This window comes from Ranitomeya variabilis, chromosome 7, assembly GCF_051348905.1.
Source record: "Ranitomeya variabilis isolate aRanVar5 chromosome 7, aRanVar5.hap1, whole genome shotgun sequence".
Taxonomy (NCBI): domain Eukaryota; kingdom Metazoa; phylum Chordata; class Amphibia; order Anura; family Dendrobatidae; genus Ranitomeya; species Ranitomeya variabilis.
The window spans coordinates 63,556,721-63,583,081 of NC_135238.1; the positions used below are offsets into that span (position 1 = coordinate 63,556,721).

A 26,361-nucleotide genomic window follows, 5' to 3' on the forward strand; every position below is an offset into this window, starting at 1 on the left:
CTGCGATTTTACCCACACGTCGAATACGCCTGAGAAAATAAACGCTGATGTGAGCTGCCCCTTAGAATAACACTGGTCCAAGTGCTATGCGATGTTTTCTCGCATAGCAATTGCCCGTATTCTAAGGTAGTATGATGCCACCCTTACACATGAGTCATTGAGCTCACTGATTGGCTGCAGTGTTGTCGTGTCGATATGATGTCGGAGTTGCAAAAAAATAAAACTAAATAGACTGGTTCAGTGATGGAACTCCAGTGCTGGACCCAGAGAGGGTTTGTAATAGTTTGACTTTTTTCTAACTACTGCAGTTTATAATCCACTGTTTTCTGAAAAGGGGCCACCTCTATAAATGTCTGTCGTACATCATCCGTTTTCATCATGAAACGACTCTAACAACTAAACTAAATTTATTTTAAAATTTACACAATTGAAAGTTTTAACGCATACAACATCACACTGTGCCTGGCTTAACCACACAAACATGGAAAGCATCTGCTACAGTTTAATTAACCTCCCAAGTTGTGGTCCTGATGACAGTTATATGGTTCATGTACACGGTCAATGACAAGACTTCATACTAACTCAAATTAACCTAACTCAATATTAGAGTGTGCTGCCAGCAGACATGGCGGATAAAAACTCATATTGTAAATCTATATATTTGCATTACAATGCTAATGTATTAAATATACCTCCAGCATCAAAAAATCACAGGATTTTCATATCCACATATTGTACTATATAAACTCCTAATCACAGAGATTTCAACTCAGGAGATCTGTGAGCAAAAAATCATTCCAAATGCCACTCTGGTAGAAGGCATGTGACTTTACCACTCTCTTCGGTTAGAGTGCAACATAACGTGAAAAGAGTCCTATTCATTAGTGTGAGCAACATACAGTTGTGCTCAAAAGTTGACATACCCTGGCAGAATTTATGTTTTCTTGGCCTTTTTTTCAGAGAATATGAATTCTAAAACATCAAAACTTTTTCTCCACTCATGGTTAGTGGTTGGGTGAAGCCATTTATTGTCAAACTACTGTGTTTTCTCTTTTTAAATCATAATGACAACCCAAAACATCCAAATGACCCTGATCAAAAGTTCACATACCCCATTTCTTAATACCGTGTATTGCCCCCTCTAACATCAATGACAGCTTGAAGTCTTTTGTGGTAGTTGTGGATAAGGTTCTTTATTTTCTCAGATGGTAAGCGGCTCAATCTTCTTGGCAAAAAGCCTCCAGTTCCTGTAAATTCCTGGGCTGTCTAGCCTGAACTGTGTGCTTGAGATCTCCCCAGAGTTGCTCAAATGATATTGAGGTCAGGAGACTGAGATGGCCACTCCAGAACCTTCACTTTGTTCTGCTGTAGCCAATGATAGGTCGACTTGGCCTTGTGTTTTGGATCGTTGTCATGTTGGAACATCCAAGTACGTCCCATGCACAGTTTCCGGCTGATGAGTGCAAATTTGCCTCCAGTATTTGCGTCACTCTCTACCTTACTTCCATTTATAGTGTGGGGTCTGTGACTCTCTACCTACCCTTCATGTGTAATGTAAAATCTGTCACTGTCTAGTTAGTCTCTCTGTGTAGTGTGGGGTCTGTCACTCGCTACTTACCCTCTAAGTGTAGTGTGAGTCTGTTACTCTACGTATCCTACATGAGACAAAACCCAAGACAGAACCAAAATTAACAAATACCCTGCTGTAATGAAATAAAAAAACAATAGTGCATAGAAATAACACTAGAAACTATAATGAACTGGAGTACAAGATGGAATGCAAGCAAAAGAGCATGTTCACACTGGCCATCAAATAGACAAAACCCAGGACAGAAAAAATGAACAAATACCTTACTGTAATTAAACAATTAAAAGCAACAGTACATATAAATAAATAGGGTACTCAATAAATACATTTTTTGGTTTAGTTTTATATTTCATGAGTAGTGTGCGGTTTGTCTCTCTCTACTTAACCTTCATGTGTAAGGTATAGCATGGGGTCTTCCATTCCTTACCTGCTCTCCATGTGTAGGGTGAGGTCTGTCACTTTCTACCTGTTTTCCATGTGTAGTGCAGTGTATGTCAATCTCTACATACCTATTGTCACTAGTGTGTTACGTCCTCCTGGGAGATCTGGGGTTAAGCGATCTTTACGTACTGTGAATCATAGGTCTTTCATTTAGCCTGTGTATTTTGTTTCTCATTTTTAAATGGACTCTGTGTCCTTTGGCGCTGAAGAGGTTAACAACTTGTATGCTGATTAGAGACATGCAGCTCCTTCTTACAGCTGCTCCTGACCTCCTCGTTTTCTCTCTCTATAAAACCAGGCCAGACCTTCTCATTCCTGCCTGTGAAAGTTTTGCTTCCTGGCTTGCTGGAGTTGCTGTGCTGAAGTTGGAGGTCGTAGTTGCTACTGGAAATTGTTGTCTGCTGTTTTTGGGTGTATTCTTTCTTCATTATCCTATTCCCATTTGGTTTGTACCTTCCTATCCTTCTCTATATTCCTCTCTACCTTTGGTGATGGTTTTTGTATGTAAGTTGCTTTTTTGTTATCCCTGTTTGTCTTACGTGTATAAACACTAACATATCTGTCCCAGGCTTCCTGGGGGAGGGGGAAAGGGACAACTTAGGACATTAACAGGAGCATAGTAGGTCAGAGACTCAGGCCTCTCTACCTTTTAAGAGTACCTTCAGGACAGTGTTAGGGTCCTAGTTCCAAAGACAGTTTGAGGCCCCCTTCCTTACCCAAGACTGTCACAGCGTGACACATAGATTCCATGTGTAGTGAAATATCTGTGACTCTCTAACTGTGCTCCATGTGCAGTGCAAGATCTGTCACTCTCTATCTGAGCTCCATGTGTAGTGTAAGTATGGGCCTTGTCTATCTGTAGCAAGCTGCAAGCAATGTTCTGCAGCTAAGTTTTAAGTAAAATGAGGCAGCACATGTGCAGATTGAGATCTCGGCTCAATGAAGATCTAATTGAGCCGAGATCTCGATCTGTGCATGTGCTGCCTTTGGAGACATTTTATTGAAGGCTAGCCTTGAAATCAAACTGCGATGCACCACCTACAGCACCATTTTATTGAAGACCAGAAGACTAGTCGTGAAGTCAAACTATTCATGCTCTGCCCACCCAGATAGTGGCAGAAAATTTCAAATAGGAGGCAGGTCACTGATTTTTCCTGTCATTGAAACACCAGAAGCAGGTGGAAGGACCGGACACAAGGAGAAGACCCTACCCACAGTCCCACCCTTTTACATACACATTTCCTTAGAAGAAAACTTCAAATGCTGATTTAGCAATAACTACAGAGCGGATTTCTCCACCAAAGGTATCAATTTAATCACTATAACAGAGTCATTATGGCCATGCCTTTACTTTACATTACCAAATCCTATGAACATGTTCTCTTTAAAAAAAAATCCCTGCATTACAAATATACAATGTGGCTCCAATTTTATAGGTACATTGAGGTTATTGCATGATTCCGAATGAAGAAAAAATCTTGATGTGTCTCACTGCATGCCATATCACAGACATCTTGCACCAAAAGCAAGAGTAGAATATGTCGCCTCATGCAATGACACTTAAAATCTATATCACAATTCAGACCCTGACATGAATTTTTACTTTTACAGTAACACAATAACAATTGCTCTTGTCTTGCTACATAACATTGAGGAGGACTTTTTCGGGTTTCAGAAGCCGAGCTACTTCAGAGGTAAAACAGCAGTGTAGGAAAGTATGTATTTTGTGTCAAGAAACCAGACTAATGCATTTTCCGGCATATCAAATATATTATAAGTTAACATGACATTTCATAAAAAATGCAGTTGTAAAATATATTGTAAATCATTTCACCTTTAGATGAACCGTAAGTCTGATGTAATGCAGGGTTCAATGGAGCAGTGCACGATACAAAGATTCCCTCTTTGGATACTTGGGTCATGTACGTCTCCACCGGTGCCTCCAACAAGTAGAACGTGATGTAATAGGTCTTCTGAAGAATGTTTCTATCACTTTAAATTAAGCTAAATCCCAATGCCAATTCAAACTTTTCATTTTTTCAAAAAGGTGTCTTTGTGAAAAGCATATTTTACTATCTCGGGAGTCTAGAATAACCATTTGCATGGAACATTATCTAATATTAGACATTTTTAAATATTTCCCACAATGTATTATCACTTTGGCTCTTGCAGTGTTCTGTTATTTGTCAAGAATCATTAATGTCTCCAATATGCTTCCATTTGGTTATAAAACAGGTCGTGGATTCTTTCCGTTCCCACCCATTTACTAAAACTAAAAATTGATTTTTTTATCTTTTTCAAATAAAATAAATGCTACAGTTCCGTACATGTCAACTGGTAATATTTTACAGATACAAATAGTAATCAGCAGATTGTAATTCACTTTCTAACAATGAAATCATTTGGGTGCAATAGTCCATAATCTCTTTTTCATTCCTTAATAATATGCAGTCCTAAACATTAAAAGAGCAGCACTCACCAATCCTTTTAGAAATGGACAGTCCTTTATTTGTCAGTTCATTGGGACATCCATTGGGTACACAGGAGAATGCAGGGTGCAGGAGAAATTGAGGACTACGGCCGTTTTGTTCCCCTCTGGCGTTCTACAGGTCCACCTGGTCAACAGATAATGTTGGCATGTTCTTCACAGGCAGCACATGACAGTGATCTCATGTGCCACCCATGGCTGTCACGCCACTGTCAGCTCCCTGCTTCTGCGCTGGCTCTAGAAGACGACTCCTCATATCATGGGAGAGGGGAAGGTAAAAATAATCATTGATTTATATTTGAAATGTGTTGGGGAAGAGCAGCCAAACGGAGGATACTAATACTGGAAGGGGCCAGGACGGGGGACATTATTACTGGATTGTCCCTGGATGGGTGACATTATTACTGGAAGGGGCCAGGATGGGGGACATTATAACTGAAAGGGACCCAAGAAGAGGAACATTATTACTGGAAGTGGCCCAAGATAGTGGACATTATTACTGTACGGGGCCAGGATGGGAGTCATTATTAATGGAAGGGGCCCAGGGTTGGATGATATTATTACAGGAAAGGACTCATGATGGGGGATATTATTACAGTAAGGAGTCCATGATGGTGGCTATTATTACAGGAAGGAGACATTATTACATGAAGGAGCTCAGGATGAGGTGTACTGTGCGGTCTCTCCACCTATACTGATTGCCATGACCTTATCTTAAATGTGTTAGTCAACGGTGCTCTGCTCCTAGAATTTTCTAATCATACACCAGGTTAGACCAGGAGATCAAAATGGAGATAAAGGAAGAGGATAAATGCCCATAATCTCAAAATAATCAATCAAATTTGGGAATGTAACAGTCCTAGGAAGTATTGAACAGGATCTTCCAAAGGATATGACAGAGGGCAGGGGATAAGGTTCCCACATAACTTCATTACTGCAATATTAAACTGTAGTCTTGATCAGAAGTTTCTGGGGGAAACGACAATTCTGACAATTCAAGTTATAAGGTTTTTGTTCAATGGTAGACTCGGAAGAGGGTGGGCAAAATATGCTCCTACAGTTATTAAATGGGACAATGTAACAAGTCACACATCAAATTATCAGTTAATATAGTTTTATGGTAAGGATCAACTACAAGTATGGCGGGATACTGGGTAAATGGACCTGATGATGACCAGTTGCTATTTTGTTAATGGGCTAGGTTTCTAAACTCAACCCACCCATCTTTTTTTTCTCCCTAGTAGTATTACAAAAGTATTTAAAAGTGTCAGGCTGGAGGTGGGGTGGTTGGATAGAGACTTTGGGGGGATGTATGGGATTATTTATGAATTTTATAGGATAATAATTTGAAATTTGTAATATTTGCATAAAAAGTTAAAAAACTGTGGCTTTCCTGAATAGCAGCTGCTATATCAATATCTCTGTACTTTAAATTCCAAATTTATTATTTCAGTTATCAAAAATATAGAGATGACTATAATGTAAAAACAACGGCAAAGTAAAACAAAAAAACAGAGATATAAAAAGAGAACAGTAAAAGAAAATAAATGGAAAACATGAATATTACTTTTTTCCATTCCCTCAGATACTCCAGTAAAATAAGTGTCACACTAAGCACAAGCGAGACAGCCAAAAATTGAGATCATCCTTTTGTACCGTATATAGCTTGCTCAATATCTAGTGTCTTATTCACACTTTTAAACCAGGCGTTGGCTCTAGAAGTGAAGAAAAGAGATGAAAAGCAGTCCAGCTCCCTCTTCAGATACAGGCCCTTAAAATAGTGAGTCTAGCACCAGAAAATTCTCTACCGAGCAAAAATACAAATTGAAGTGTCAGTAGGACTGTTGGCATGATACTTTTTGGTCCAGTATCTGAACAGACCATATAGATATGGCAAGCAGCAATTCTATAAATTCCCATTAAGTCATTCCATGTGGTATAGGGTAACTATGTTGAAAAATAAACAACGGATTTATGAAAGGGATGATGGGTATTTTAAGAACTGATGAGAGGATCTTACCCAGTGTAACTGTTCAATTAAAGATTGTCATATTGGAGGAAATATTGTATTGCTTAATCGAAACTCCCACGTGAAGGAGTCAAAACATCCCAGGGTCAAAAAAAAAGAATTTAGTTTTTAGAGTCCAAAAAATCTCCATTGGGTAAAGGCATCTAAAATTATGACCCTAAGCAAAAGAGGTCCAGAAATCTCCATTGGGTAAAGCAATCTAAAACTATGACTCTAAGCAAAAGAGGTCTACACACATGCCTGGCTGCATTTTAAATACAATTGACTGAATATGCACTATATTGCTAAAAGTATGTGGACATGGGATCTACATGATGATGGACTTCCCATTCTAATATCCATCTCCTCTTTTCTTGGGAGGGTTAAACTTTTAAAACCCAGTCTATATGGACCTCACTTTGTAGAGGAGCACAGTCACTGGAGAGGGCTTTTCCCAAACTGTTGCAACAGATGACTTTTATGTAGTACAAAGCCTAAAAAATGCCACACCATTATACTTCACCCCCATAAAATTAAAAAGTAGACACCACACATTCTGATATGTAGCTTTCACTGGGAGTCTGCTAACACAAAGTCAACCATCAGAATGGAAGGTAGTGCAAACACTCCAGAATGTAATAGTAGCACGATTCTTCCCACCACTCCAGCTGACAATGCATTGTGCATGGCAATCTTAAGGCCCCGTCTCACATAGCGAGATCGCTAGCGAGATCGCTGCTGAGTCACAAGTTTTGTGACGCAACAGCGACCTCAGTAGCGATCTCGCTATGTGTGACACGTACCAGTGATCAGGCCCCTGCTGCGAGATCGCTGGTCGTGTCAGAATGGCCTGGACCTTTTTTTGGTCGTTGAGGTCCCGCTGACATCACTGAATCGGTGTGTGTGACACCGATCCAGCGATGTCTTCACTGGTAACCAGGGTAAACATCGGGTTACTAAGCGCAGGGCCGCGCTTAGTAACCCGATGTTTACCCTGGTTACCAGCGTAAATGTAAAAAAAAACAAACAGTACATACTCGCCTTCTGATGTCCGTCAGGTCCCTTGGCGTCTGCTTCCTGCTCTGACTGAGCCGCCGTAAAGTGAGAGCACAGCAGTGACGTCACCGCTGCGCTCTGCTCTCACTGTACGGCGGCTCAGTCAGAGCAGGAAGCAGACGCCAAGGGACCTGACGGGCAACAGATGGTGAGTATGTACGTTTTTTTTTTTTTTTACATTTACGCTGGTAACCAGGGTAAACATCGGGTTACTAAGCGCGGCCCTGCGCTTAGTAACCCGATGTTTACCCTGGTTACCCGGGTGCTGCAGGGGGACTTCGGCATCGTTGAAGACAGTTTCAACGATGCCGAAGTCGTTCCCCTGATCGTTGGTCGCTGGAGAGAGCTGTCTGTGTGACCGCTCCCCAGCGACCACACAGCGACCACACAGCGACGCTGCAGCGATCAGCATCGTTGTCTGTATCGCTGCAGCGTCGCTGTGTGAGACGGGGCCTTTAGGCTTGACCATGAGCGGCCGTGGAATCCTATTTCATGAAGACCCTGACCCTGAGATGTCAATAATGTCACTTCCATAGCTGGCTTGATACTTTGTATTAAGTGATACAACAGATCATTGGAAGTTTTACACACCATGACCTTCAGCACTAGGCAGTTCTGCTCTGCTTCACGGCTTACTCATAGATGCTTTTACATCTTTAGTATATTACGTATAGTTAAATGAGGCATAGCAAGCAGATCAGTAATGTAACAGACTTTAATGAAGACCAAAACAGAAAAATTATTATCACAAATAACAATAATACAAACATCTTATATGCATAAAAACATAAGGGCCATACACAAAGCAAGAATGTATAGGGCAAAATTGATATAAAAGAATGTAAAAGTGTACTTTATTATCTTACATGCGAAAACAACATTAAAAAACAGACACACAACAGAGAAATAACACAACAAGAGGTGTCAAATAAGTATCGTTTCTCCTTGCGGAGAGTGACATGTTAAGCATGCCGAGATGGGGAGACTTAAAGCTGCAATGCTCCTCTGGGAAATATGCAAATTGTCTCTTCAGAGAGGAAGAGGACTAGAACTCTAGGGCCACCTATTGGAAGTAGCAATCCTAAAAGTCAACCTTGACCCGTTAACAAGCCTTGTCACATGACTTAGTCGACATTGACTTTTAGGATTGCTACTTGTAGCAATAACTAGAATGGTTGTATACAATTTTAGGAGACCTTGGAGTGTTATACCCAACTTTTTAGGGCAATTATAGGCTTTGCAATCAATTGTGATTCACAGCAAATTGATTGCCTGAAAATCAAATTTTGGGGAAAAATTAGGCTAACCTCGTGAATTTGAATTTCAAAAGATTCGATCATCTCTTATTAGAACCCATTCTACTACTTTTTCTATGGAGATTGCCTTTATGTTATCTTTTGCCAGTGGTGTTATATTCACCCTTTTTTGCATAATATTTTACATTATATAACCGTAATGTATTTCGATGTACTTCACAGAGAATTTATCCAATGACATGAGTCTACTGTGTGTTTTGTTATGGATAAATAGCTGGAGTTTTAAGGCAACCTTGTCATCACGGATAAACCCTTTTTCTAAGTAATGATATTTCACATGCCATACTTTCGTTCTACTTAACAATGTGACCTGGATCTGCAGTGCAGCATTACTAATGATCAGTAATATTTGTTTCCTTAATCAATAGGGAACACTGTTAGCCATAACCCTCCTCCTGCCCTTGAAAATAACTTTAGTGCTGAATAGATCATCGCGTTTTCCATGCTTTATTCATAATCACATGGCACAGAATTCCTTCCAACTACATTCACAAGAGCTTGGATGTCTGGTGTTTGCTCCAAGACACAGGCTGCTTGCCATCTGTATCCTCCCTTTAAACTGTTGAAACTAAAGGACGTATTTTACTGAAAAAAAATTGGAAAGTGGAGCCATAAACATTCACAAAAGAAAATGACTTTCCTGTGCACTGCGGAGGAATGTGACATGTGGACATGAGGGCGTTTTCTTGTGGATCAGTAAAATGTGAATTACAGCATCTAACATTTGGACAATATAATATAGGGAAATGAATGAAACATTTGTTTCTTGCTGAAATGGCAGCATGAGATTGTACAGGTCAAAATCACAAAGTTTTGGCATTTGTTGTTAAAGTCATAGATTAACATTTGCTTCACTGCTACAATCCTTGGCTAAATGGACAAACATGCGCCTCATTTCCAAAAAATGTAATCGAAGCCATCTGATAAAAATTAAAGCTGTTTTTAGCTCTTTATCCCATGATTGAAATAATTTTACTTATTTTGTTTTTGTATTTTATGTGTTGTAGCTAAGCAAACAGTAAATCTTATGAGTTTTTGCCATGTAGATAAATAATAATAAATAATAAATGTCAATCTATGGGTCATATCCTTGAATACACCAAGGTCATACTTCCCAGCATTCTACCGGGCAATATGAGGACATCTAAATCCCGCTCCTAGTATCACCACAGGACCAGCATCTATTGGTGCTTTGTTTACCGAGAATCTTGGTAACGACACCAAGTACTGCATGCAGTGAGGCAATATTGTAGCATTAATAGACTGGTAATGTCCGATGATCATTTTGACAAACAAATAAGTTCATTTGCATGGAAAAATGTTGACACATCAAGTCTCAATCTTTATCTGAGCAATATACACTAGGCAAGAGTCAGCAACCATCTCATTATGATCAGGGGGTAGGATTACAATGAAATGTAGCAGCTATGGTGTTTCTAACCAAATTTTTCTCCTGTTGGCTGACTGGAGATTCCACTAAATAAAAAGATTGGCTTGAAATTCGTTCTCCAGAATTCTGTATGGATCTTCTGCTATTTATGTTTTTATATTATACTAGATGGTGGCCCGAGTCTAACGCATCGGGTATTCTAGAATATGTATGTACGTCGCGCTTAGCACAGCCACGTAGTATATAGCACAGCCACGTAGTATATAGCACAGCCACGTAGTATATAGCAGCCACATAGTATATAGCACAGCCCACGTAACACAGACAGCCACGTAGTATATAGCAGGCACGTAAAATATATAGCACAGCCCACATAATATATAGAGCAGCACACGTAATATATAGCACAGCCCAAGCAGTATATAACACAGGCCACGTAGAATATAACACTGCCCACGCAGTATATAACACAGCCCACGCAGTATATTACACTGCCCATGCAGTATATAACACAGTGCATGTAGTATATAGCACAGCCCACGTAACACAGACAGCCACGTAGTATATAGCACAGCCACGTAGTATATAGCACAGCCACGTAGTATATAGCAGCCACGTGGTATATAGCAGCCACGTAGTATATAACACAGGCCACATAATATATAACACAGCCCATGAAATATATAGCACAGCCCAAGCAGTATATAACACAGCCCATGTAGTATATATCAGCCACATAGTATATAACAGCCCACGTCATATATAACACAGCCCACGTAGTATATAACAGCCCACGCAGTATATAACACAGCCCATGCAGTATATAACACAGCCCACACAGTATATAACACAGCCCACGCAGTATATAACACAGGCCACATAGTATATAACACAGCCCACGTAGTATATAACACAGCCCACGTAGTATATAACACAGCCCACGTAGTGTATAACACAGCCCATGTAGTATATAACACAGCCCATGCAGTATATAACACAGCCCACGCAGTATATAACACAGCCCACGCAGTATATAACACAGGCCACGCAGTATATAACACAGCCCACGAAATATATAGCACAGTCCACGTAGTATATAGCACAGCCCACGTAACACAGACAGCCATGTAGTATATAGCACAGCCACATAGTATATAGCACAGCCACGTAGTACATAGCAGCCATGTGGTATATAGCAGCCACGTAGTATATAACACAGGCCACATGATATATAACACAGCCCACGTAGTATATAACACAGCCCATGTAGTATATAACACAGCCCATGCAGTATATAACACAGCCCACGCAGTATATAACACAGCCCATGCAGTATATAACACAGCCCACGCAGTATATAACACAGGCCACATAGTATATAACACAGTCTTGTAGTATATAACACAGCCCACGTAGTGTATAACACAGCCCACACAGTATATAGCACAGCCCATGCAGTACATAGCACAGCCCATGCAGTATATAACACAGCCCATGCAGTATATAACACAGCTCATGCAGTATATAACACAGCTCATGCAGTATATAACACAGACCATGCAGTATATAACACAGCCCACAAAATATATAACACAGCCCACGTAATATATAGCACAGCCCATGCAGTGTATAACACATGCCACATAGAATATAACACTGCCCACACAGTATATAACACAGCACACGTAGTATATAACAGCCCACGCAGTATATAACACTGCCCACGCAGTATATAACACAGTCCACATAGTATATAGCACAGCCCACGTAACACAGACAGCCATGTAGTATATAGCACAGCCATAGTATATAGCACAGCCACGTAGTATATAGCAGCCATGTGGTATATAGCAGCCACGTAGTATATAACACAGGCCACATGATATATAACACAGCCCACGTAATATATAGCACAGCCCATGCAGTATATAACACAGCTATAACACAGCCCATGTAGTATATATCAGCCACGTAGTATATAACAGCCCACATAATGTATAGCAGAACCCACGTAATATATTTAGCACAGCCCACGCAGTATATAACACAGGCCACGTAGTATATAACACAGCCCATGCAGTATATAACACAGCCTACTCAGTATATAACACAGCCCACACAGTATATAACACAGCCCACACAGTATATAGCACAGCCCACGCAGTATATAACACAGCCCACACAGTATATAACACAGCCCACGCAGTAGATAACAGCCCACGCAGTATATAACACAGCCCACGCAGTATATAACACAGCCCGTGCAGTATATAACACAGCCAACAGTATATAACACAGCCCACGTAGTATATAGCAGTGTGGGCATCATATCCCTGTTAAAAAAAAATAATATAAAAAATAGTTATATACTCACCCTCCGGCGCCCAGCGAAGCTGTGCCGATGTGCGCGATGCTGCCACCAGCTTCCGTTCACAGTGATGCATTGCGAAATTTCCCAGATGACTTAGCAGTCTCGCGAGACCGCTAAGTCATCTGGGTAATTTCGCAATGCATCATTGGGAACGGAAGCTGGCAGCAGCATCGCGCACATCGGTGGATGGCGGAAGGTGAGAATAGCACAATTTTTTATTTTTTTTATTATTTTTAACATTATATTTTTTTACTATTGATGCTGCATACGCATACGCTAACGGACTGCGCTATCGCAAGTGCCGACTTTGGCACAGCGCTAGCGCAGATGGAGCATCTGCTAGCTCCATCTGCGCTAGCAGTGAAGGACCCGGAAACGCTGCAGCCCGCGTCTTGGGTCCGTCACTCAATGACGGCACATCGCCTAGCGCACGCCCATTGTGGGCATGCGCTAGCGATGCGCCCGACATTGTTTTCAATGGCGGCGTTAATGGACTATGTTACACCACGTTATGCCACGGTGTAACGTAGTCCGTTTAACGTACAGCCATAACGCAATGTGAACCTAGCCTTAGCAATTATATATATAGATTTCTGGAAGAAATAACTTACTTTTATAAGTGATGCTGGCAATTTCAATAAATATTTTTGTAATCTGATTTGTGTGTGATGCATCAGCATTAAATAGTCTAAGTTGGTGAGGTGAAGTGGGAAAAGTATAGGCAAAAATTAAATTTATGGGGTCAAATAACTAAAAATTGGCACATGCATATGTATTCACCCCTTTTGCTATGAAGCCCCTAAAATTTCTGGTGCAAGCAATTCCCTTCATAAGTCACATGCTTAGTGAAAGGAAGTCCACCTGTGCGCAATTTAAGTGTCACATGGTCTGTCAGTATATACACACCTTTTATGAAAGCCCACAGAAGCTGCAACACCAATAAGCAAGAGGCACCACTAACCAAACAACACCATGAAGACTAAGGAGATCTCCAAACAAGTCAGGGACAAAATTGCTGAGAAGTACAAGTCCGGGTTGGGTTATAAAATATATCCAAATCTCTTATGATCCCCCGGAGCACCATTAAATCCATTATCTTCTAATGAAAAGAACATGGTACGACAACAAACCTGCCAACAGAGGGCCACCCACCAAAACTCTCATTCCAGGCTTTAATGAGAGAGGTAGCACAGAGACCAAAGGTAATCTTGAAGAAGCTGTAGAGTTCCCAAGTACAGACTGGAGTATCTATCCATATGATCACAATAATATGTTCACTCCATACAGGTGGCCTTTATGTAACAGTGGGCAGAAAAAAAGCATTTACTTCACACAAAAATTGTAATGCTCACTAGGGTTGAGCGAAACGGGTCGATCATTTTCAAAAGTCGCCGACTTTTGGCTAAGTCGGCGTCTCATGAAACCCGATCCGACCCCTGTGCTTGTCGGCCATGCGGTACGCGACTTTCGCGCCAAAGTCGCGTTTCAATGACGCGAAAAGCGCCATTTCTCAGCCAATGAAGGTGAACGCAGAGTGTGGGCAGCGTGATGACATAGATCCTGGTCCCCACCATCTTAGAGAAGGGCATTGCAGTGATTGGCTTGCTGTCTGCGGCGTCACAGGGGCTATAAAGGGGCGTTCCCGCCGACCGCCATCTTACTGCTGCTGATCTGAGCTTAGGGACAGGTTGCTGCCGCTTCGTCAGAAGCAGGGAGAGCGTTAGGCAGGGTCCACTAACCACCAAACCGCTTGTGCTGCAGCGATTTGCACTGTCCAACACCACCTTCGGTGTGCAGGGACTGTGGAAGCTATTTTTTTTTTTTTTCCCCTCAGCGCTGTAGCTCATTGGGCTGCCCTAGAAGGCTCCGTGATAGCTGTATTGCTGTGTGTACGCCACTGTGCAAACCAACTGCTTTTTTCAAAGCACATATCCTCTTGTTCCTTCCTTTCTGCACAGCTATCTTTTTTGTTTGTCCACACTTTTTATTTAATTTGTGCATCAGTCCACTCCTATTGCTGCCTGCCATACCTGGCTTAGATTACTGCAGGGAGATAGTAATTGTAGGACAGTCCCTGTTTTTTTTTTGTTTTTTTTGTGGGAGATTAAGATTGGCATTTCTGCTACAGTGCCATCCCTGTGTGTGCCATCTCTCACTGAGTGGGCCATAGAAAGCCTATTTATTTTTTCCGTGATTTGTGTTCTAAATTCTACCTCAACACAAAAACACTACATCAATCAGTGGGAGAAAAATATTGGCCTCAGTCAGGGCTTGTGTGTCACTGCTGTGTGTGCTATCTCTCATTCAGTGGGCTATAGCAAGCCTATTTATTTTATTTTTTTTTTTAATATTATTTGGTTTCTAAAGTCTCCCTGAAAAAAAAAAAATACCTAAAAAAACAGTGGGAGAGTAATATTGCCCTTTCAGCTTGTGTGCCAGTCTTGACTCCTGGGTGTGCCACCTCTCTCTCTCATTCAGTGGGCCATAGAAAGGCTATTTTTTTTTTTGGTTTTTTTAATATTATTTGGTTTCTAAAGTCTCCCTGAAAAAAAAAAAAAAAACATAAAAAAACAGTGGGAGAGTAATATTGCCCTTTCAGCTTGTGTGCCAGTCTTGACTCCTGGGTGTGCCACCTGTCTCCCTCTCATTCAGTGGGCCATAGAAAGCCTATTTATTTTTTAAAAAAAATATTATTGGGTTTCTAAAGTCTCCCTTAAAAAACAAAAAATACATAAAAAAACAGTGGGAGAGTAATATTGCCCTTTCAGCTTGTGTGCCAGTCTTGACTCCTGGGTGTGCCACCTCTCTCCCTCTCATTCAGTGGGCCATAGAAAGCCTATTTATTTTTTTTTAAAAATATTATTGGGTTTCTAAAGTCTCCCTTAAAAAACAAAAAATACATAAAAAAACAGTGGGAGAGTAATATTGCCCTTTCAGCTTGTGTGCCAGTCTTGACTCCTGGGTGTGCCACCTCTCTCTCTCATTCAGTGGGCCATAGAAAGGCTATTTTTTTTTTTGTTTTTTTTAATATTATTTGGTTTCTAAAGTCTCCCTGAAAAAAAAAAAAAAACATAAAAAAACAGTGGGAGAGTAATATTGCCCTTTCAGCTTGTGTGCCAGTCTTGACTCCTGGGTGTGCCACCTCTCTCCCTCTCATTCAGTGGGCCATAGAAAGCCTATTTATTTATTTTTTTAAATATTATTGGGTTTCTAAAGTCTCCCTTAAAAAACAAAAAATACATAAAAAAACAGTGGGAGAGTAATATTGCCCTTTCAGCTTGTGTGCCAGTCTTGACTCCTGGGTGTGCCACCTCTCTCCCTCTCATTCAGTGGGCCATAGAAAGCCTATTTATTTTTTTTTAAAAATATTATTGGGTTTCTAAAGTCTCCCTTAAAAAACAAAAAATACATAAAAAAACAGTGGGAGAGTAATATTGCCCTTTCAGCTTGTGTGCCAGTCTTGACTCCTGGGTGTGCCACCTCTCTCTCTCATTCAGTGGGCCATAGAGAGGCTATTTTTTTTTTTGGTTTTTTTAATATTATTTGGTTTCTAAAGTCTCCCTGAAAAAAAAAAAAAAAACATAAAAAAACAGTGGGAGAGTAATATTGCCCTTTCAGCTTGTGTGCCAGTCTTGACTCCTGGGTGTGCCACCTCTCTCCCTCTCATTCAGTGGGCCATAGAAAGCCTATTTATTTTTTTAAAAAAATATTATTGGGTTTCTAAAGTCTCCCTTAAAAAACAAAAAATACATAAAAAAACAGTGGGAGAGTAATATTGCCCTTTCAGCTTGTGTGCCAGTCTTGACTCCTGGGTGTGCCACCTCTCTCCCTCTCATTCAGTGGGCCATAGAAAGCCTATTTATTTTTTTAAAAAAATATTATTGGGTTTCTAAAGTCTCCCTTAAAAAACAAAAAATACATAAAAAAACAGTGGGAGAGTAATATTGCCCTTTCAGCTTGTGTGCCAGTCTTGACTCCTGGGTGTGCCACCTCTCTCCCTCTCATTCAGTGGGCCATAGAAAGCCTATTTATTTTTTTTTTTAAATATTATTGGGTTTCTAAAGTCTCCCTTAAAAAAAAAAAATACATAAAAAAACAGTGGGAGAGTAATATTACCCTTTCAGCTTGTGTGCCAGTCTTGACTCCTGGGTGTGCCACCTCTCTCTCTCATTCAGTGGGCCATAGAAAGGCTATTTTTTTTTTTGGTTTTTTTAATATTATTTGGTTTCTAAAGTCTCCCTGAAAAAAAAAAAAAAAACATAAAAAAACAGTGGGAGAGTAATATTGCCCTTTCAGCTTGTGTGCCAGTCTTGACTCCTGGGTGTGCCACCTCTCTCTCTCATTCAGTGGGCCATAGAAAGGCTATTTTTTTTTTTGGTTTTTTTAATATTATTTGGTTTCTAAAGTCTCCCTGAAAAAAACAAAAAAAACATAAAAAAACAGTGGGAGAGTAATATTGCCCTTTCAGCTTGTGCGCCAGTCTTGACTCCTGGGTGTGCCACCTCTCTCTCTCTAATTGTGGGCCATAGAAAGCCTTTTTTTTTTTTTTTTTTTTTAATATTATTTGGTTTCTAAAGTCTCCCTGAGAAAAAAAAAAAAAAAAATTAGGTGGGAGATTAATATTGACATTAGTGCTTGAGTGACAGTCCTGCGTGTGTGTCATCTCTGTGATTTTGTGCCACAGAAAACAGAGTGTGTAACATTGTGCCTGATTTTCCTTGTGGTCTCACCAACCTGTTAAGGGATATTGAAATCATACTGAAGTTATAGCTCACCGTGTAAGTTGTTTGACAGCAACAAATAAAGTTACTTTGGTTAAGATTTTAAAACAATGAGGAAGTCTGGTGCAAGAGGTCGTCGTGGGCGTTCATTGTCAGCTGGTAATGATGGTAGTGGTAGTGGAGCATCAGGTGGTCGTGGGGATAAAAATATTCCACCTAAGTCTGGAGCTGTGGAGCCAGTTTCGTCGTCAGGCTACACAAGGCCTCGAACGCTCTCTTTTCTGGGAGTAGGAAAACCGCTTTTAAAGGCGGAGCAGCAACAGCAAGTTTTGGCTTACATTGCAGACTCAGCCTCTAGCTCTTTTGCCTCCTCTTCCGAAACTGGTAAATGTAAAAGCAGCGTGTCGCTTGTGGATGTTCACGGTCAGGGACAAGTCGCTTCCTTGTCCTCCTCAGCAAAAACTACAACAAGAGAGAAGGATGCAGCAGGCGACACAACGGGTCACTCCATGGAGCTCTTTACACATACCGTCCCTGGCTTAGAAAGTGAAACATTTAACAGGCCATGCCCATTACAAGTATATTCTGACATGGAGTGCACTGATGCACAGCCACAGCCAGAGTACTATGCTGCTCCTTTGACTCAGACCACCACATTGCCCTCTCAGGGTACAGATCCACAATCAGACCCTGATGAGACTATGTTGCCCCGCCACGAACGCTATACCACCGACCGACACAGTGACACAGACGAAGTTGCACACGAGCTCGAAGAGGAGGTAATAGATGACCCAGTTATTGACCCCGATTGGCAGCCATTGGGGGAACAGGGTGCAGGCGGCAGTAGTTCAGAAGCGGAGGTGGAGGAGGGGCCGCAGCAGGCATCAACATCGCAACAGGTTCCATCTGCCGGGCCCGTATCTGGCCCAAAACGCGTGTCAAAGCCAAAACCTGTTGGAGCACAGCGTTGCCATCCGGTTAAAGCTCAGTCTGCAATCCCTGAAAAGGGATCCGAGTCTAGGAAGAGTGCAGTCTGGCATTTTTTTAAACAACATCCAACAGATCAGCGCAAAGTCATTTGTCAAAAATGTTCAACTAGCTTAAGCAGAGGTCAGAATCTGAAAAGTCTAAATACTAGTTGCATGCATAGACACTTAACCACCATGCATTTTCAAGCCTGGACTAACTACCAAACGTCCCTCAAGGTTGTAGCACCCTCGGCCAATGAAGCTAGTCAGCAACGCAACATCCCTTCCGTCACTGTAAGGCCACCATTTTCTGCACCACCGGCAGTATCTGTGCAGGTTTCTTTGCCAGCCAAAAGCAGTCAGGGTCAGGGAACCACCAGTTTTGTAGGAGGAAATATTGCATCTAGGGCACCGGCGGAAACAATACCGTCTCCAACCGTCTCTCAGTCTGCCATGTACACCGGCACACCCGAAAGTTCCACGATCTCCAGCTCTCCAGTCCAGCTCACCCTACATGAGACTCTGGTTAGAAAAAGGAAGTACTTATCCTCGCATCCGCGTACACAGGGTTTTAACGCCCACATAGCTAGACTAATCTCGTTAGAGATGATGCCCTACCGGTTAGTTGAAAGCGAAGCTTTCAAAGCCCTGATGGAGTACGCTGAACCACGATACGAGCTACCCAGTCGACACTTTTTTTCCAGAAAAGCCATCCCAGCCCTGCACCAGCATGTTAAACAGCGCATCGTCCATGCACTCAGGCAATCTGTGAGTACAAAGGTGCACCTGACTACAGATGCATGGACCAGTAGGCATGGCCAGGGACGTTATGTGTCCATCACGGCACACTGGGTGAATGTGGTGGATGCAGGGTCCACAGGCGACATCAATTTAGGGACAGTTGTGCCTAGCCCACGGTCTAGGAAACAGTTGGCTGTAGGCGTTCGCACCCCCTCCTCCTCCTCCTCCTCGTCCTCCTGCAGAAGCTACAGCTCTTCCACAGAACGCAGTCTGCCAACCACTCCATCGGCAGATGACACTGTTGCACACCAGTTGTCCCATTATGGGCCAGCTACTGCCAAGCGTCAGCAGGCTGTATTGGCTATGAAGTGCTTGGGCGACAACAGACACACCGCGGAAGTTCTGTCCGAGTTCTTGCAACAAGAAACGCAGTCGTGGCTGGGCACAGTAGATCTTGAGGCAGGCAAAGTAGTGAGTGATAACGGAAGGAATTTCATGGCTGCCATCTCCCTTTCCCAACTGAAACACATTCCTTGCCTGGCTCACACCTTAAACCTGGTGGTGCAGTGCTTATTGAAAACTTATCCTGGGTTCTCCGACCTGCTCCTCAAAGTGCGTGCACTTTGCTCACATATCCGACGTTCGCCTGTACACGCCAGCCGTATGCAGACCTATCAGCGGTCTTTGAACCTTCCCCAGCATCGCCTAATCATAGACGTTGCAACAAGGTGGAACTCAACACTGCACATGCTTCAGAGACTGTGCGAACAGAGGCGTGCTGTTATTTATTTGTGGGAGGATACACGGGCAGGCAGTAGGATGGCAGACATGGAGTTGTCAGGTGTGCAGTGGTCTAAGATACAAGACATGTGTCAAGTCCTTCAGTGTTTTGAGGAATGCACACGGCTGGTTAGTGCAGACAACGCCGTAATAAGCATGAGCATCCCCCTAATGCGTCTGCTGATGCAAAGTTTGACGCACATAAAGGAGCAGGCGTCTGCACCAGAGGAAGAGGAAAGCCTTGATGACAGTCAGCCATTGTCTGGTCAGGGCAGTGTACAGGACGAGGTAGCGGGCGAAGAGGAGGTGGAGGACGAGGAGGATGATGGGGATGAGTATATTTTTAATGCCGAACCTTTCCCGGGGGCACAGGAAATTGGTTGCGTGTCACGGCCGGGTTCTGGTTTTTTGAGGGACACAAGTGACGTAGATTTGCCTGCAACTGCCCCTCAACCAATCACAACCGGAGATTTGACAACTGGAACTTTGGCCCACATGGCGGATTATGCCTTACGTATCCTAAAAAGGGACACACGCATTACGAAAATGATGAACGATGACGATTACTGGTTGGCCTGCCTCCTTGATCCACGCTATAAAGGCAAATTGCAAAATATTATGCCACATGAGAACTTGGAACTAATATTAGCAACCAAACAATCAACTCTTGTTGACCGTTTGCTTCAGGCATTCCCAGCACACAGCGCACGTGATCGTTCTCACACGAGCTCCAGGGGGCAGCAGACTAGGAGTGTTAGGGGTGCACACATCAGAAGTGGCGTTGGACAGAGGGGTTTTCTGACCAGGTTGTGGAGTGATTTTGCTATGACCGCAGACAGGACAGGTACTGCTGCATCAATTGAAAGTGACAGGAGACAACATTTGTCCAGTATGGTTACTAACTATTTTTCATCCCTTATCGATGTTCTCCCTCAACCGTCATTCCCATTTGATTACTGGGCCTCCAAATTAGACACCTGGCCAGAATTGGCAGAATATGCATTGCAGGAGCTTGCTTGCCCGGCAGCAAGTGTCCTATCAGAAAGAGTATTCAGTGCTGCAGGTTCAATATTAACCGAAAAAAGGACTCGTCTGGCTACCCAAAATGTTGACGATCTAACATTCATTAAAATGAACCACAACTGGATTTCGAAATCTTTTGCCCCACCTTGCCCGGCCGACACCTAGCTTTCCTATGAAAGGCTCTTGCCTGTGAATTACTTTTCTAATGTCTAATTTGCTGCAGCTGATTGTACAGCATACGACATGTTTACACCTCCCTAAATGGCCAAACTCCCCACACGGGGCCGTGGTATCGCGACTTGGCGCAAGCACCCGTGAGACTGCTGTTTGTCTGAAGAGGTGGGTGTGCTCGCTTTTGGTTGACGGCATTGCTACTGGGTCCCTCATAGTACAATGTAGTGTCTCTGGCGGTGGTGGTGCGCACCCAACGTCAGACACACCGTTGTAACATGAGGGGCCCTGGGGCGGTCCCGCCGGCCTCTAGAGAGTTCCCCCCTACCCCAGCTCAAAATGTGCTCTACCACATGCAAAATTATGTCGCACAGCTCCACCAATCTTTAGTCTATTCGCTGACATCATTCAATGTCTGGCACTGACAATACACATTTGTAGACATCTATGATGCAACTTAAAGTAGTCTGTGTCTGTGTCCTATATTGGCACCATTAAATAGTTACTGCCAAATTACTATGTCAGAAACTCAGCAGATGAGCCCACCCCTGTACCTAAGTATGCCACCTTTTTTTTTGTTTTGGTTGTTTTGCGAGACATTAACATCTATTTATATTTTGGGAGTACTGGGACAGACACTCCTTGCACTACTCCTCCACTCACCACCAAGCTGCCCGTGTATCCATGTAACCGCTGTAAAACTGCCATGAGCCTATTGTTTGTTATTTTAGGCCTTTGAAGCCTGTCTGCGGTCCCTCCTTCCACTAGTCCTCCACTGACCAGACCACTGCTGCCCGTGTACCCCTGGAACCAATTATAAAGTGCCTACAGCCAGCCCATTTTTTTATGTTAGGCCTTTGAAGCCTGTCTGCGGTCCCTCCTTCCACTAGTCCTCCACTGACCAGACCACTGCTGCCCGTGTACCCCTGGAACCAATTATAAAGTGCCTACAGCCAGCCCATTTTTTTATGTTAGGCCTTTGAAGCCTGTCTGCGGTCCCTCCTTCCACTAGTCCTCCACTGGCCAGACCACTGCTGCCCGTGTACCCCTGGAACCAATTATAAAGTGCCTACAGCCAGCCCATTTTTTTATGTTAGGCCTTTGAAGCCTGTCTGCGGTCCCTCCTTCCACTAGTCCTCCACTGACCAGACCACTGCTGCCCGTGTACCCCTGGAACCAATTATAAAGTGCCTACAGCCAGCCCATTTTTTTATGTTAGGCCTTTGAAGCCTGTCTGCGGTCCCTCCTTCCACTAGTCCTCCACTGACCAGACCACTGCTGCCCGTGTACCCCTGGAACCAATTATAAAGTGCCTACAGCCAGCCCATTTTTTTATGTTAGGCCTTTGAAGCCTGTCTGCGGTCCCTCCTTCCACTAGTCCTCCACTGGCCAGACCACTGCTGCCCGTGTACCCCTGGAACCAATTATAAAGTGCCTACAGCCAGCCCATTTTTTTATGTTAGGCCTTTGAAGCCTGTCTGCGGTCCCTCCTTCCACTAGTCCTCCACTGGCCAGACCACTGCTGCCCGTGTACCCCTGGAACCAATTATAAAGTGCCTACAGCCAGCCCATTTTTTTATGTTAGGCCTTTGAAGCCTGTCTGCGGTCCCTCCTTCCACTAGTCCTCCACTGGCCAGACCACTGCTGCCCGTGTACCCCTGGAACCAATTATAAAGTGCCTACAGCCAGCCCATTTTTTTATGTTAGGCCTTTGAAGCCTGTCTGCGGTCCCTCCTTCCACTAGTCCTCCACTGACCAGACCACTGCTGCCCGTGTACCCCTGGAACCAATTATAAAGTGCCTACAGCCAGCCCATTTTTTTATGTTAGGCCTTTGAAGCCTGTCTGCGGTCCCTCCTTCCACTAGTCCTCCACTGGCCAGACCACTGCTGCCCGTGTACCCCTGGAACCAATTATAAAGTGCCTACAGCCAGCCCATTTTTTTATGTTAGGCCTTTGAAGCCTGTCTGCGGTCCCTCCTTCCACTAGTCCTCCACTGGCCAGACCACTGCTGCCCGTGTACCCCTGGAACCAATTATAAAGTGCCTACAGCCAGCCCATTTTTTTATGTTAGGCCTTTGAAGCCTGTCTGCGGTCCCTCCTTCCACTAGTCCTCCACTGGCCAGACCACTGCTGCCCGTGTACCCCTGGAACCAATTATAAAGTGCCTACAGCCAGCCCATTTTCTTATGTTAGGCCTTTGAAGCCTGTCTGCGGTCCCTACTTTAAATACTCCTCCACTCACCACCAAGCTGCCTGCCCGTCTATCCATGTAACCGCTGTAAAACTGCAATGAGCCTATTGTTTGTTATTTTAGGCCTTTGATAGCCTGTCTGCGGCCCCTACTTGCAATACTCCTCCACTGACCACAATGCTGCCTGGAGTGCCTGCCTGTGTATCCATGTAACCGATGTAAAACTGCCATGACTGCCTACTGTTTGTTATTTTAGGCCTTTGATAGCCTGTCTGCGGCCCCTACTTGCAATACTCCTCCACTGACCACAATGCTGCCTGGATTGCCTGCCTGTGTATCCATGTAACCGATGTAAAACTGCCATGACTGCCTACTGTTTGTTATTTTAGGCCTTTGATAGCCTGTCTGCGGCCCCTACTTGCAATACTCCTCCACTGACCACAATGCTGCCTGGAGTGCCTGCCTGTGTATCCATGTAACCGATGTAAAACTGCCATGACTGCCTACTGTTTGTTATTTTAGGCCTTTGATAGCCTGTCTGCGGCCCCTACTTGCAATACTCCTCCACTGACCACAATGCTGCCTGGATTGCCTGCCTGTGTATCCATGTAACCGATGTAAAACTGCCATGACTGCCTACTGTTTGTTATTTTAGGCCTTTGATAGCCTGTCTGCGGCCCCTACTTGCAATACTCCTCCACTGACCACAATGCTGCCTGGAGTGCCTGCCTGTGTATCCATGTAACCGATGTAAAACTGCCATGACTGCCTACTGTTTGTTATTTTAGGCCTTTGATAGCCTGTCTGCGGCCCCTACTTGCAATACTCCTCCACTGACCACAATGCTGCCTGGATTGCCTGCCTGTGTATCCATGTAACCGATGTAAAACTGCCATGACTGCCTACTGTTTGTTATTTTAGGCCTTTGATAGCCTGTCTGCGGCCCCTACTTGCAATACTCCTCCACTGACCACAATGCTGCCTGGAGTGCCTGCCTGTGTATCCATGTAACCGATGTAAAACTGCCATGAGTGCCTACTGTTTGGTATTTTAGGCCTTTGATAGCCTGTCTGCAGCCCCTACTTGCAATACTCCTCCACTGACCACACCAATGCTGCCCGTGTACCCCTGGAACCTATTTAAAAGTTCATAGAGCCTAGTTATATATTTTATTTACTATTAATAAGGCCATGATGGACTACGCTGTACCACGCTACAAGCTAACCAGTCGACACTTCTTTTGCGAGAAAAGCCATCCCAACCCTCCACCAGCATGTAGAAGACCGCATTGTCCATGCACTCTGGCAATCTGTGAGTACAAAGGTGCACCTGACAACAGACGCATGGACCTGTAGGCATGGCCACGGAAGATTACGTGTCCATTACGGCGCAATGGGTTAATGTGTTGGATGCATGGTCCACAGGGGACAGCCTACTAAGTCTGTCTGCAGTCCCTAATTCAAATTGTCCTCCACTGTCTAAATCGGAGCTTCCACCTTCTGGCTTTCGGCCTATAGTATCAGAAATTAAACTGCATTTGGCCTTCAACTTTGGTTAGGGCCTACTAACGGCTTCTGCCCCTCCCTGGTGTTGCCCTCAACTAAATAAAGCTGAGCTTCAACCTTCTGCTCCAAATTACCATTTTAAAAAATGCAATAGGCTTTTCCGGCCTACTAAAGGTGTCTGTCTGTGTGCCCCTGCCTGGTGTTGTCCTCAACTAAATAAAGCTGAGCTTCAACCTTCTGCTCCAAATTACCATTTTAAAAAATGCAATAGGCTTTTCCGGCCTACTAAAGGTGTCTGTCTGTGTGCCCCTGCCTGGTGTTGCCCTCAACTAAATAAAGCTGAGCTGCAACCTTCTGCTCCAAATTACCATTTTAAAAAATGCAATAGGCTTTTCCGGCCTACTAAAGGTGTCTGTGTGCCCCTGCCTGGTGTTGTCCTCAACTAAATAAAGCTGAGCTTCAACCTTCTGCTCCAAATTACCATTTTAAAAAATGCAATAGGCTTTTCCGGCCTACTAAAGGTGTCTGTCTGTGTGCCCCTGCCTGGTGTTGTCCTCAACTGAATAAAGCTGAGCTTCAACCTTCCGGCTCTCATTAAGTGGTTTTTAAAAAACAAAATGGTGGTTAGGGCCTACTAACGGCTTCTGCCCCTCCCTGGTGTTGCCCTCAACTAAATAAAGCTGAGCTGCAACCTTCTGCTCCAAATTACCATTTTAAAAAATGCAATAGGCTTTTCCGGCCTACTAAAGGTGTCTGTCTGTGTGCCCCTGCCTGGTGTTGTCCTCAACTGAATAAAGCTGAGCTTCAACCTTCCGGCTCTCATTAAGTGGTTTTTAAAAAACAAAATGGTGGTTAGGGCCTACTAACGGCTTCTGCCCCTCCCTGGTGTTGCCCTCAACTAAATAAAGCTGAGCTTCAACCTTCTGCTCCAAATTACCATTTTAAAAAATGCAATAGGCTTTTCCGGCCTACTAAAGGTGTCTGTCTGTGTGCCCCTGCCTGGTGTTGTCCTCAACTAAATAAAGCTGAGCTTCAACCTTCTGCTCCAAATTACCATTTTAAAAAATGCAATAGGCTTTTCCGGCCTACTAAAGGTGTCTGTCTGTGTTCCCCTGCCTGGTGTTGTCCTCAACTGAATAAAGCTGAGCTTCAACCTTCCGGCTCTCATTAAGTGGTTTTTAAAAAACAAAATGGTGGTTAGGGCCTACTAACGGCTTCTGCCCCTCCCTGGTGTTGCCCTCAACTAAATAAAGCTGAGCTGCAACCTTCTGCTCCAAATTACCATTTTAAAAAATGCAATAGGCTTTTCCGGCCTACTAAAGGTGTCTGTCTGTGTGCCCCTGCCTGGTGTTGTCCTCAACTAAATAAAGCTGAGCTTCAACCTTCTGCTCCAAATTACCATTTTAAAAAATGCAATAGGCTTTTCCGGCCTACTAAAGGTGTCTGTCTGTGTGCCCCTGCCTGGTGTTGTCCTCAACTATATAAAGCTGAGCTTCAACCTTCTGCTCCAAATTACCATTTTAAAAAATGCAATAGGCTTTTCCGGCCTACTAAAGGTGTCTGCCCCTCCCTGGTGTTGTCCTCAACTGAACAAAGCTGAG

General features: G+C 43.4%; 1 long non-coding RNA gene across 2 annotated transcripts in view; it reads right to left on the reverse strand.

The window, feature by feature from the left end:
• Positions 1-26,361, reverse strand: part of LOC143786028 (uncharacterized) — a 213,503-nt gene that overhangs the window by 73,824 nt on the left and 113,318 nt on the right. The window contains exon 1 of one of the 2 annotated variants that reach the window (XR_013218211.1): positions 4,509-4,627. The exons of the other annotated variant lie outside the window; for it this stretch is intronic. This is a non-coding gene — a long non-coding RNA (uncharacterized LOC143786028). Of the gene's footprint in view, positions 1-4,508; positions 4,628-26,361 lie in introns of those variants that run through there. 2 annotated transcript variants of the gene reach the window in all.